This window comes from Lactuca saligna, chromosome 9, assembly GCF_052625555.1.
Source record: "Lactuca saligna cultivar CGN05327 chromosome 9, ASM5262555v1, whole genome shotgun sequence".
Lineage (NCBI taxonomy): Eukaryota > Viridiplantae > Streptophyta > Magnoliopsida > Asterales > Asteraceae > Lactuca > Lactuca saligna.
The window spans coordinates 134,073,645-134,088,951 of record NC_136425.1 but is presented as its reverse complement, the minus strand read 5'-3'; positions in this window follow the sequence as shown (position 1 = coordinate 134,088,951).

Sequence of the window (15,307 nt, the reverse complement as noted above, 5' to 3'; positions counted from 1 at the left end):
GGAAGCAATGGACTTTCAATTGAACGAATGTAGGATAAATGATTCTTAGGGTAGACCCTTAAGAATAAACAAGATATTGGGGATGGGTAATTGGGTTGATTGTTTGATGATTATACATAATAATTATATTATTGTGGACTGAAAACCCTATGTACTCACCAGGTTTCCCAACCTGACCCACTCAGTTGATTTGTATCACAAGTGTCGATATGAAGTTACATTACACTGAGAGATTAAGGAGATGTAAATTACTAGTGATAATGAATGTAAGTTCCGTTTATGCTTATGTATCTGTATTGACGATGACATCCCAATGTTTTAAAAATGAATAAAATACATTTGTTTGGAAATGCTTGATAACATATTTATCATGTTTTTCTGCGACCAAATTCCATAAAACTTTTCTTTAAAAGGTTACTCTGATTTTCCAAATAAAGCATAAATAAATCGGTCTTTTATGGGCGTGAAAATGGGGATGTCACAGATCAAGGTGCTTAGCCTTATGCAAACAATTGAGAACTTATAGGACTCATGTGCATAGTCAACCTTAACTGGAATGGGCACAAAAATAAGAACATGTCTACACGATATCTTACAAACCTCAAGTCGTGTGCTAGTGATTAACCATAGTTTGATTCTTGCTTAATTCTTAAAACTTTTCAAGATCTTTAAGACTCACATAGACCTCTAGAAATATAAGTTTCTCTCTATCAAGAAACATTACTTGACAAAAGAATATTCAAGAGTTAGTGTGATTTCTTATCAAGAAAAACACTTTTGACAATCGGTCTTAGCTGATCTTTGTTTTATCCAAAACATTACAACTTAACAATTTCAAATATACAAGAGTAGAAAACATTTTACTCTACATTTGTTGATATGTAAATCAATATACAATCTTGGAGTATGACTCTAAGATTTAATTTTGGAATGAAGTATGCTTCATCGTAATTGATTTTACCATTTCAATAATTCTGGATTCCTCTTATTAGCCAAACAAATGCACTAAGGCATCCTTATAGGATCAAATTGTAATATGGTTTTCATAATCATTAAGATGCTCATAAAACACAATACTCAAGTTGTAACACCGTAAATTTCAAGACAAATTTTTCATTTAAAATAATCATTTTACTCTTAGAAACACTTGTTTAAAATCTTATTCATAGTCGATTTACAAAACATAACTCCATTTTCACTTGCATAGAAAACCAGGATCCTCCAAAATATGACTCTTTCTCTGGCGTGTACAATCAAGCCGGTGCCGTCCCGTGATACTGAAAGAAACCTGAAAAACATCAAACAAAACACTGTAAGCACGAAGCTTAGTGAGTTCCCCAAAATACCACACATAACACATATTAGCCACTCGAGGCTATAACTCTGTGGGTCCGTGCACCCAAACTCTATGAACCCTCAGGTTCTAACTCTGGGAACCTTCCGGTTCCAACTCTATAAACATGCACAGCATAAATCACATAGAAATAATGCAGTACAACACATCACGTACATATAGCATACAAATACTCTAATCACATAACTCTGGTTACCTACTCAAGGTAAAGTATAGTGAGAAGACTCACCTGGCAAGCAGGAAGCAGATATCCCCACACTTGAATCTCGAACTCGCCACCGCCTAACACGTAAGGCAAATACTCTCATGAATATAACTCTCGAGACTAGAATAAATCCTCTCATAACACCCTCTTATGGTTAAAAGACTATTTTACCTCTCTCTTGGCCCAAAGGCCACATCGCTGACCAAACCCTAAAAGTCAACGGCCAACCCTTGGTCGAAATCAAAGTCCTCAGTCTAAGTCAACCCCTGACTGACCCTACTCGCCGAGTCAACCCTGTGACTCGTCGAGTTCCCATAATCAGAACTTTATTCAATTTGCGACCTAACTCGCCGAGTCACCCCGAGACTCGTCGAGTCCAACAACTCTGAGTCCACTCGCACTCGACTCACTGAGTCATCCCTCGACTCACCGATTCTCGGCTCAACCAGAGAATATTTGGGACTCTTCGACAAGACTCGTCGAGTCCAAGGCTATCTTCAACCTACTCGCCGAGTTGTTCTTCCAACTCGTCGAGTTCCAGGCCATCTTCAAGCAACTCGTCAAGTCGACCCATGTGACTCGCCGAGTACCACCGTTCTGAATCCATTCAGAAGCACTCCAGGCCATGCAATTGATCCAAAACATAGATCTAGCCTCCTACAACCCATCCATCACGTAAAGTGGCAAACTTTACGTGAATCCAAAGAGATCTAAGCCGTTTTCACTAAACACTCCAACACAGGGACTTTCATGCTCTCTGATTCTTCTCCCTTCCAGATCTGAGGTAGCAACCTCAGGTCTAACCTCTAGACTTCCCATTTCATCCATAGACAATTTCTCACAAACCCCAAAATGAAGAAACAACATAACAACAGGTCAATAACGAGATATTACCTCTAAGTGATGCCCCAACTGCAATGAAATTCGAATCCAAGCAAATCCTCTTGCTCCAAGCCTTCAATCTTCCCAAAATTCCTTCAACCATTACTTCTCCAAGCTCCAAGCCACTCAACAATGGTGCTTCTCCGTGATTTAGTGTTTTCTGGGAGGAAAACATAGTGATCTTTATATAAGGCTCAACCCCGAGAATTAGGGTTTTCTCCACTCAGCGCCTACTCGCCGAGTCCATTACACTGACTCGCCGAGTCGGCCACTTAATACGCGACCAGGTCGCGACTCTACTCGCCGAGTCCGCACATGGACTCGCCGAGTCACTCTTTCCCAATTTACTCTTTTAGCCCTTCAACTCTACTCTTGATATTTCGGGATGTTACAATTCTCCCCCACTTAAATTAGGCTTCACCCTCGAAGCCTACAACAACTCAACTCTAGAAATACTCCCACAACGTGCCACCTGGCCTTAATTGGACCCGCTCTTACAAGGCATACCCATCGAAACTCGAACACACTTTCCCTTTCCTTACGGTGTCCTGACCACTGTCTCGAACCGGGCACCGGATGTACCCTCAGATAACCACACTCAACGATCCGAGAATTACCCATGAAGCATCACTAATCCAAATCTCAATAATCACATGACCCATAAAGGTTAGAAGCCATGAACCATCGGATCCCCGATCCAAATCCCATCCTATCCAATCCGTGACGACAGAAAGGCCCACTCTTCAATCCCAGAGCAAATCTCATGAGTCCTCTTCTTGCACTCAAGCACCCAAGCCGCACCAACCTTCGCACTCTCGGGTTAGGAGAACCCGTCGCACTGATGACATCTCTAACGTCCCCAGGAGACACCACCACTACGCATACGACCCTTGATCAGAATCAAGCTGGGAGTCCCAGACTCCATCCCTACATCCATCCTGAGACTCTTGGCTCTACACCCACGGAATCCCTTCCGCATCCTCAGCAGACATCCCATCATGATGTCATTCCATACCACTGTAACAGACACAATGTTCGACCATCAGACTCAAAATTATCCATTCTCACTACAACTTCCACTTCCGCGAATCGATACTTTCCTCAGCAAATGAGGGTCCGACACTTCCTCCCATACAACAGCACAAAGGGTGGCATACCAATGCACTAATGATGGCTATTGAAATAGGATAACTCAACCAAGGATAAATACGTGCCGCAACACCCTCCGAAATCTAATACACATGCCCGAAGCATGTCTTTGAGCGTCTGAATCGTTCACTCCCTCTGAGGTGTCCTCCGATATCATCAGGATAAGCTCTAGCTCATCACATATCCCTCTTCAAGACTGGGCACCAGGTCAGCTTTTGACTCCACAGCTGAGCCTCCAAAGGTCACCCAAATCATGATCCAAATATCCCACTAACTTCCTCCCCGTGACCACTATCCCGGCCCCGTGACACGCAAGTCACGAAATTCTCTTTTCCTTATGCAAGAAAGTACAATCCAACCGAGGATCGTCTCCACTCTGATCTCTGGTTTCTGCTGCGCATATCCCTTGCCATCTCACCACATTCCCCGACAGAGACGGGGACCCCAGTCTCACCCCCGGTCCAACATCTAGGCTCCAAAAACTCAATACTAGGGCTACTCAAGCCCAAAACTCTTCCACATCATACACTGATCGGAGAACATTCCATCATCACACTCTCTTGCCATCTAGTGAGCACTACGGCTCCCCGCGGTATCACAACACCCTCTGACTAGTGAGTACTACGGCTCCCCGCAGTATCACAACACCCTCTGACTAGTGAGTACTACGGCTCTCCGCAGTATCACAACACCCTCTAACTAGTGAGTACTACGGCTCTCCGCAGTATCACAACACCCTCTGACTAGTGAGTACTATGGCTCTCCGCAGTATCACAACACCCTCTGACTAGTGAGTACTACGGCTCCCCGCAGTATCACAACACCCTCTGACTCCACTAGCTCGTGCACCACAGACAATCATAGGCGGCTACCCATACTCGTCTCGAATATTCATCACAGACTCTGGAGGCAATCGTCATAACAGATGCCCACCCTTGCGAAGATCCACTCTCCCAAGTAATCTCCCTGGATGCCCATACTCGAAGGGCTATCACTAGTTCCATAGATACCTGATATACCACAAGTTGTCTCAACTCAAGATTCACGAATAACTTCGAAATAAAGATATCAATACCCGGATACCTCGGAACACCCCCACCGAACATCACAAGATCCTGCCACAACCACAAATCTCCTGCCCCAAGCACCATATAGATGCAATAATACATTCCCTCTGAACCCCATAACTAGATCTTCATTTTTCCCAAGTTGCAACCTTGGTGTATTCAATTTCTCAATTGCAATACGAAGAAACGCTAACGCTACGAAATACGCTGATAATTCTCCGAAACTCTTTTTCCCGCCGCTCAAAATCCAAACAAGGATACGCATACTGACCCGGGAGTTGGCTGCCGAATCATTCTTTATCTACTTGCCCCAACACTGACCAATACCAGATTCCTGACTAATAAACACCTGTCGTGGAGACATTCATCCTTTTCAAACAAGTACTTCCCGCATTAACTCACTCTGACCCCTTTCCTCGATCACCGACATCTCTGGTCTCATGACTTCTTACCGCATATCTATATACTCCACTTATACCTGCTCTTGACAAATCTCTGCTTTCTTACATACGGCACCCGGTTCTCCCCCACTTAGGGTTCGAACCATTACCAAATAGCACGCAACTAACCCATAACTATATTCTCCAGCAAAATCGCACCTGCCCCGGAAAGTGCTACACAACGCCCAATAATCCCCCCTTAAGGAAATGAATCGACCTCATATACTCTGAACCTCTGGTGAACTCCTCAAGAACTTCTCGTGACGTCTGCCTCTAGCCATTCCAAATCCCGTACCAATTTAGTACCAAACAACTCAACTGCTCGATAACATCCCTGGCTCTTAGACTGAACCATAAAACCATCATACCCCTCACCTCAACTCATTAACCAACGCTCCAACACCGGGATCATCCCAAGAACAAGAACCCACTCCCAAATTCAACACCCCATGGATAGAAAACTCTCGGCACCGCTGAACTCGACTGAACTCCCCGCTGATACCACTACCGTACACCCGACTAAATTCAATTAGGTATAGCGTGGCCCTCGACTATCTTAGTCCCAACTGACTATCTGCTCATGATAGATCACTGCCTCGCGGCACACATGCTACCTGATACTCTGGTGGGAAATCATCGTCAATGACGACCTGCAGGGTTTACCCCTAAACCCAAAACTAAAACATCATGCTCCTCATTTTTTTTTTCACACGTACATAATCAGTACCTCCCCGATCATAGGAGGTGACATCTCCTTTATCGACTGATTGCCCAAATCAGATCGAAATTCTCCCTTCTCACTGACTCCTTACTAAAATACTCTGAGGGGCTCTCGATCTCCCTCTCAAGGGACGCCTCATCGAACTTACACATAACCGAATAACCAGAGAACCACAAACATCCTTCACTACGACCCATGGAACTCATTCCATGACATCTCTTCTCAATATGCCCCGGTGTATGGTACCCTAACCATAACATCACTCCGCAATCCGCTCCGATGTATGGTACCCGGACCATAACATCACTCCTCAATCCTCTCCGATGTATGGTACTCGAACCATAACATTACTCCTCAATCTGCTCTGATGTATGGTACCCGAACCATAACATCACTCCTCAATCTACTCTGATGTATGGTACTCGAACCATAACATCACTTCCTCAATCTGCTCTGATGTATGGTACCCGAACCATAACATCACTCCTCAATCTGCTCTGATGTATGGTACTCGAACCATAACATCACTTCCTCAATATGCTCTGATGTATGGTACCCGAACCATAACATCACTCCTCAATCCGCTCCTTAGAACCTTCAGAATACTCCCTGTATCAAGTATGGGTCCTCTGCTTTCAGTAGTACGGGCCCATACTACCTGCCACATCTACCCATACTTTCCACACGGACCATCCCAGAGCTTCTAAGTAGCTGCTCGACCTGCCCTTTCACTAATCCCATCGCGCGTGCTCGCTCCCCAGCGAAATTCTCTACTCTGCAAGCGCACTCATCTGGCTAGGGTTACTCCCTAGGCTCTTCCATTGTCCTCCCCTTCTTTGCTATCAGCTGCTGAAGAGCTCCTAATGATGCCAGCCATCTACCTCCTGAATATCGTCATATTCACTTGGTAGCTGACTCCCATCATCGAGAGTTCCACAGCACAAAGCAAGCAGCATTCGAGCATCGAAGAATACATAGGACTCCCTCTCTGTGATAACTCAAGCTTCTCGGCTCATCCTCGAAAGTACCACCAAACTCTGTAACTCTACCCCTCACGGGTTCTAACTGGATACTCTCACTCATCACATACTCAAAAGCATAACACATATAACAACGAGTCCTAGGCTAAGGCATCACAAATCAGGCCACTCTAGTCCTAACATATGAAATACCTAGCCTGTCTCTAGCATGCAATAATATCTCATAAAGTGCATCATAAATATCTCATAACACAAAATAAGGGTATCTTGGGAAATCACCGTTCGGGCTCTGGCTGATTGTACACACTGCTCTTTCTTGCTTCCTCTTTGAACCCTTATTCATTTTTAGAAAATTATTTCCTTAAAACTTTTCTTACTTCCTCAGTTTGAGTCCAGATTTACCCGAAGGCGCATCCGAATCCCTCAAACCAAGGCTCTGATACCAACTTGTAACACCGTAAATTTCAAGACAAATTTTTCATTTAAAATAATCATTTTACTCTTAGAAACACTTGTTTAAAATCTTATTCATAGTCGATTTACAAAACATAACTCCATTTTCACTTGCATAGAAAACCAGGATCCTCCAAAATATGACTCTTTCTCTGGTGTGTACAATCAAGCCGGTGCCGTCCCGTGATACTGAAAGAAACCTGAAAAACATCAAACAAAACACTATAAGCACGAAGCTTAGTGAGTTCCCCAAAATACCACACATAACACATATTAGCCACTTGAGGCTATAACTCTGTGGGTCCGTGCACCCAAACTCTGTGAACCCTCAGGTTCTAACTCTGGGAACCTTCCGGTTCCAACTCTATAAACATGCACATCATAAATCACATAGAAATAATGCAGTACAACACATCACGTACATATAGCATACAAATACTCTAATCACATAACTCTGGTTACCTACTCAAGGTAAAGTATAGTGAGAAGACTCACCTGGCAAGCAGGAAGCAGATATCCCCACACTTGAATCTCGAACTCGCCACCGCCTAACACGTAAGGCAAATACTCTCATGAATATAACTCTCGAGACTAGAATAAATCCTCTCATAACACCCTCTTATGGTTAAAAGACTATTTTACCTCTCTCTTGGCCCAAAGGCCACATCGCTGACCAAACCCTAAAAGTCAACGGCCAACCCTTGGTTGAAATCAAAGTCCTCAGTCTAAGTCAACCCCTGACTGACCCTACTCGCCGAGTCAACCCTGTGACTTGTCGAGTTCCCATAATCAGAACTTTATTCAATCTGCGACCTAACTCGCCGAGTCACCCCGAGACTCGCCGAGTCCAACAACTCTGAGTCCACTCGCACTTGACTCACCGAGTCATCCCTAGACTCACCGATTCTCGGCTCAACCAGAGAATATTTGGGACTCTTCGACAAGACTCGTCGAGTCCAAGGCTATCTTCAACCTACTCGCCGAGTTGTTCTTCCAACTCGTCGAGTTCCAGGCCATCTTCAAGCAACTCGTCAAGTCGACCCATGTGACTCGCCGAGTACCACCGTTCTGAATCCATTCAGAAGCACTCCAGGCCATGCAATTGATCCAAAACATAGATCTAGCCTCCTACAACCCATCCATCACGTAAAGTGGCAAACTTTACGTGAATCCAAAGAGATCTAAGCCGTTTGCACATTGGGGCTAGGGTTTGGGACATGTAAGCTTCACTAAACACTCCAACACAGGGACTTTCATGCTCTCTGATTCTTCTCCCTTCCAGATCTGAGGTAGCAACCTCAGTTCTAACCTCTAGACTTCCCATTTCATCCATAGACAATTTCTCACAAACCCCAAAATGAAGAAACAACATAACAACAGGTCAATAACGAGATATTACCTCTAAGTGATGCCCCAACTGCAATGAAATTCGAATCCAAGCAAATCCTCTTGCTCCAAGCCTTCAATCTTCCCAAAATTCCTTCAACCATTACTTCTCCAAGCTCCAATCCACTCAACAATGGTGCTTCTCCGTGATTTAGGGTTTTCTGGGACTCAAGGGGTGATAAAGAGGCTGGGAGGAAAACATAGTGATCTTTATATAAGGCTCAACCCCGAGAATTAGGGTTTTCTCCACTCAGCGCCTACTCGCCGAGTCCATTACACTGACTCGCCGAGTCGGCCACTTAACACGTGACCAGGTCGCGACTCTACTCGCCGAGTCCGCACATGGACTCGCCGAGTCACTCTTTCCTAATTTACTCTTTTAGCCCTTCAACTCTACTCTTGATATTTCGGGATGTTACACAAGTACTCTCCTATCTTTTCAAATTAGAGAAACTTTTATCTTTCTGCCGACTTTTCAATGACTCATAATTATATTTAATCTTGTAAGCATAACTACATTTACTAACTTTAGTAAACCATAACGAATAGTCTTATCATTCTTTGTGGTGGACCTGACCAACACACAACTAAGTGTACCCGATCCCCTAGTCCTTCACTTGACTCACATATACATGTCAACAAGGAATTAGTCTTAATTTCCTAAATATGAAGGATCTCATTCATCATACAATACAAGTTGCATGATTCCAACTTTCTGTCCAATTGAAACTTAGGTGATGAGAATCTTTTCTTATTTGGTAATAGTTTGACTCTACCACAAACGAAAGAATCAAATCCATATTGCTAAAAAATACAAACATCAATTTCCACATATGTCATTGCAACGAAATATAATATAAGATAAAAAACAAAAATTTTATTTACTTATAAAATGCGGAAATCTTTTCCTTACAATGCAATTACAAATGAAAACTATGTTATTACAAATTTCCTAGCAATCTATCATAAATCTTAAGCAACGTCTCAAAAATCCGATCATTGAACCATGCGATCGATATCCACCTCTTTATGATCAGACTCTGCATGCCTTTCCTTTAAGCTTCCTTTGGTCCTACAAAGCATCAAAATGTAATATTGCCACATCATGTATTCAAAATCTACAAACATGAACTTAATAGAGTTAGATAGTAGACTTACTTGAAGTAGAGTCCAACTTTTTGACTTTACCATCTTGATGATCCTTCAGGCACATATGGCAGCTTCGCAACACATGACACTTCTCTTGACAATAGAAACATATGGACTCTTTAGGAATGGTACACAGGACAATCTTAGACTTAGCATTTCCCTTTCCCTTTGAAATAGAAATATTTTCTGGACTTCTAATGTTTCCATTATCATTGTCCATGGAAGTTTGGGAAGTATATCTTCCAATCAAATTTGTATTACCACTGCGCCAAATCATTGCTGATTCAATAGCAATTAGAAAATATCTAAGGTCAATAAGGGTCACATCGCAGTCTATCATATAGTAGTATTTAACAAACTGACTATACGACCCTCAAAGTGATTGAAGAACCAAGTCAACAGCCAACTTCCTTGAAACAACGACTCCTAACATTCCCAACCTACAATGTGTGACTTCATAACCAAGACATGTGCACACACAGACCGTCCATCTTAGTGATGGCTTGCCAATAGGGCTTGAGTGACCTTGAACTTTTCAAGTCTTTGAACTTGTAGGTTAGGGTGAATAATTGGAGGAGGTGGAGGAAGTGAAGTGTGATATTATGGAATATCATCTTCATGTGGAAATCCTTTTCCAATACATTCAGGAAGACCAAAGTTGTGTAACCTAGACATCTATAAAGGGAGAAATTCAAGTTAGTTGATTTAAGTCCTTAATATAACACCAAAAATGAAATGATAAGGCTAGGACCCAACACAATATTTTACAATTACGAAGAGGAATGTTGTACCCATTTGTAAAATATTTGAAGGTAGGTAAATGATGATTTACCAATTTCCACCATGAAAAACAAAATAAATTATTATGTTTTAATTGGATTGAAATTCCTAGATCCTTTGAGATTCATTGAACTTTTCATTGGCATGTTTAAATCTCGATTGTTCCCTTCAAACAAGGTGTGAATAACCATGAAAAATAGATTAGTACACCCGATGTTACAAATCACCTAATCAATGTGCCGGTTAACCACACACTTTCCATTGATCTATGATTAATATAAAGCTACACACTGCCACACATTGTCAGTCCCAAATTAGTGTGCCAGTTAATCACACACTCTCCACTAACGACTTTACAAGGTGCAAAGTGCAACTTCATGGATTAGCAAAACTTTTACATTTTCCTAAAGTAATTAAGATTGGGAATTTAATAAAAGTTTAATTACTTTATATTTATCATTATAATTTTAATGAGGGAGAATTAATATCCTATCCTACCTGTTCGACTAACGACCCTCCACCAGTCAAGGAAGCGGTGGATGAGAGTGGAAACCCATTAAACCACCATTTTATAGGAAGTAACTTTATACCCCTCTTATATACCGACTTCGTGAACAAGGTTTACTAATGGTAAGACTGGCTTGTCTTATACATACATACATACATCTATATATATATATATATATATATATATATATATATATATTATAAAACTTATAATATTATAAAGTATAATGGTTGAATTTTATCTTTTAAAACTCTAGGGTTTGGAATTAAAGTTTCATTAGTAAGACTTTACAAATTAAACACTTGAGGGTAAGTTTTGAAACTTGTCAAAAATCTTCATATCCATAACTTATGATTTAATGTTGGGTTTTATCACACCCCAAAACCGGAACGATGGAAACGTTCCGGGGTGGAGGACGTCATGTTTAGTATCACGAGATATGTATACGGTAAGCAAGTAATGAACAACCATTTCATTTAGAAAGAAAGTGTTTACAATGTGTGTGTTCACAAAACATAGAATTTATTCACAAATAAGAAAACAAGATTTGAAGCTATAATGCTCCATCTTCTGAATCCCCAGCACGAGCACCTATCTAATAGTCTCTAAAGAATTCAAGTTATTTGAAAGAGTTTATCAGCAATTAAGCTGGTGAGTTCATAAGATTTTACTAATGTGAGTAAGCTGTAAAGTGTGGTCGAAAATGTATATGTAAAAGTGATGTAAGCTGTAAGTTCTATTTTGAAAGGTTTGCCTATTCCTTTAGAAAATCCTATATTTCCTACTTGAATGAAAGTTAAGTAAAATGACACTACAAGGCTTTCTATGGGTACTAAGTGGGTACAAGTTATATATACTTAGAGTAAACAAACAATCGATTGTGTGCATCTGCCCCAAGCTCACAACCCAACGGGGAACAAAAAGTAAGGCGGATAGCATACATTCCATTGGTTGTTTGATCGTTTTCATATATAACCCTGTTGTATTCACTTGTTACTCGTGGAGTTATTTGTAATGGTTCCTTTATATCTAACGAAAAGTTCTTTAAGAAAACCTATATTTCTTATAGTAAAATACTGACCATGGTGACTACTTTTATAATAGCTTTGTTTATACTGCTATATATAATCTAATATTGGGTAGAAAGTTAATTGGGTGAATCTGCCCTAAGTCTACAACCCAACGGGGAATAGGAGGTAAGGCGGAAAACACAGATTTAACTACCTATTGAGTATTAGTTTTGTATATAAACATGGTGTATAAACTAAGGTGTCATATAGTTACTCACCTAAAGTCTCTAAAATTGTACTAGCTTAATAAAATGGATTAAGCCCTATCTGGGAAATCTCTAGTTTTGTATACCAAAAGTACTGACTTTGAAAAGTAAGTTTTGTACTAGAAAAACTGTGCTTTGACTCTGTGTCCTATAACCTGATCCATACCTGGTACCCTTATGATGACTTAATGTATACTAAGCATAGATATATATAGAATCGGGTAGATAATAGATTACATGAATCTTCCCTAACTCCACAACCCAACAGGGAATAGAAAATGAAGTGGAGATCACACATCCTATTAGCTATCCGAACCTATTAGAATATATGTATCCTGTGATGTATACATTCAGGAATTATAAGACTAGCATTATGGTCCTATCCGTTAATCGTAGTCTTCTACCAAGGCATCTTCTATTCTGTGCTAAACCCGACTGTTCCTTTGTCAAATGTAAAAGTATATTCTCCCTAGTTTATAACTATATTGACTAGAAAATAGATCAACTTTCAAGTGGTACTGACACTTTATGAAAGTAATGGGAAAAGTAAGTACATAGATGTCGTTTATAATGACATGCGGATGTACTAATAACCTAAAAACATATTTCTTTTATTACGGTTATAATGTGAAAGTTGGAACCCCTACCAGACGCTCTCACTGTCAAGAGATTAAGGGAACCAAATGCGTCCCCCGCAATTTCTTGCAAGCCGTGTAATTCACATTAAAGTGATCATGTATCCCAATATAACTATCACCAATGCGTTAGTGATTCATTGGTATAATTATATCCTGTTTGTGTGTTCTCATGCTATAGCAACTTAACTTGTTTGTTATGTTCTGTTTTGGTATTGTTTGATTCTCTTCACTGTTTGTTGTGTTATGGTATTGTTTGATTCTCTTCACTGTTTGTTCTGTTATGGTATTGATTCTTTGTGTGCTTCATTGTACTAGAAGTAAAGAATAGCATTCTCCTAAACTATATCTATAACAGTTTACTATGTTCTACCTGGACTGTTACTGAAAAGGCTCATTTATCTACTAAGTTATGCTTGTACTTTAAAAACAGAGTTTTTATAACTATAAAGTAACATAACTTTAAAAGAGTTTCGAAGTGTTTTGACAACTTATAAATAACATAAGTAACATTTTGAAAGATGTTTAACAACAAACATTTACACAATTATCATTGTGTTCAACCTGTATTCCCCCTTAAAACAGTTAAGATAGTTAAAAGATTCATTACTAGGTATGAACTCACCTGATGTGGGTGATTCAAACGGGTATGTGCGTATGGATAAGAAGTTCCACGAATGAAGTCCCGAGACACAATAAGTCCTAAATGATATATAATGACACATTTTGGCATGAATATAGTGTTTATAATAACTATATGAAAGGAAACACCTTTCGGGACTAGGAAAGACCTTGACCAAGTGTTGGAATCACATGTGATTCAACAAAGGATGGTAGAATGGCCCTCACATGAGTTTACTACCATGGGTTTATGGCCCAAGGGAGTTTACAGCTGTAAACTCATGGTTATTCATGTATAAGTGCATGTTTAAAGGCTATATATGTTTTAGGGACCTAAGCTCTACCCTAGGATGAGGAAGACCACTTTCTTTGAAGCTTTTGGGGTGTTTACGGCCCTAATGAGTTTACAACCGTACATTCATGACCATTTATGTTTATGAGAGTTGTTTAGGGTCCTAAAAGTCATAATGAAGCATCCAAACTTCAAGTCTAGGCCTTAGGAAGTGTTTGTGGCATCAAAACACCCTTAAATTGAGTTTTCGGCCCATGGACCACTTTGACATGTGTTTGCGGCCGTAATCACCTATGGGTGATGGTATTTTGATTGTTTTGAGTTATAAACACATCAAGGTAAGGTGCTAGGCTAGTTTCTAGGTTTAAGGAAGGAATTTGGGGCATCTTTGCACCATAAAAGGGAGTTTACGGCCCAAGAACATCCTTGGCCGTAAAATCTCTTATAAACTTTGTTTCTTGATGTTTCTAAGGTCTAGAAATGTTTAATCTAGTGTACAACAACTTAGAAGAAGCATTCTTACGATATAGGAGCTTGAACTAGTCGATTTGGCCAAGAACACTAGTATGTGTTCTTGGCGTTCTTGGTGTTTCTTGAGTATCTAAACAAACATGATTTTCATGGATGGAATCAATGTAAGAAGCTAGTTAATAAGATGTATTAACTAATCAAGGGATAGAATACTCACTCCTTTGAAGATCTAAGGAAAGAGGTTGGATGATAGTTGAGAGGATTTGCGAGAAAATCCGGCCAAGAAAGGAAGAAATGAGAAGAAATGACCCAATGCCCTATATTTACTCTTGAGTTTACGGCCACATGAGTTTACGGTCATAAACTCATGGTCTTGTGGCCGTGAACTCATTTAGATGGGGTTAGGATTTGATTTATTACATTATGATTCTAGCGGGTACTTTCTAACACTTATTCCTTAAGTGTATTAGGCTCAAAACTCCTTAGAATGACCTGTAACTAGGCTAGAACTCTATACTAATGATTCTGACACTCAGTTGAGTTGACTGACTGAGCTTATAAAATAATTTTTTTTGGCTTGTCACAGGTTTTATGAAAATTTTTTTGATATTCAATAACTTGAGGAAAAGTTATGGACTTCATTAAAACATTTACGATAAGACTTTTCATGTTCCATAACTTGAGGACAAGGTATGGAACTCATAAAAGAACATTTAAATCAATTCGAACAAGGAAAATTTATCATATAATATTCTATTGATCTAATCTAACTCATATAGCAAGTCAATTCATATCAAATAATACAAATATTTAACCTATTATCTTAATAATTGACAATTGTCCTTTCATTTCCAAAACTTATGAGGTTAATGTCATTGTAATGGATGGGATTTTTCATATTCCATAACTTGAAGACAAGTTATGTAAGTCATTAAAAT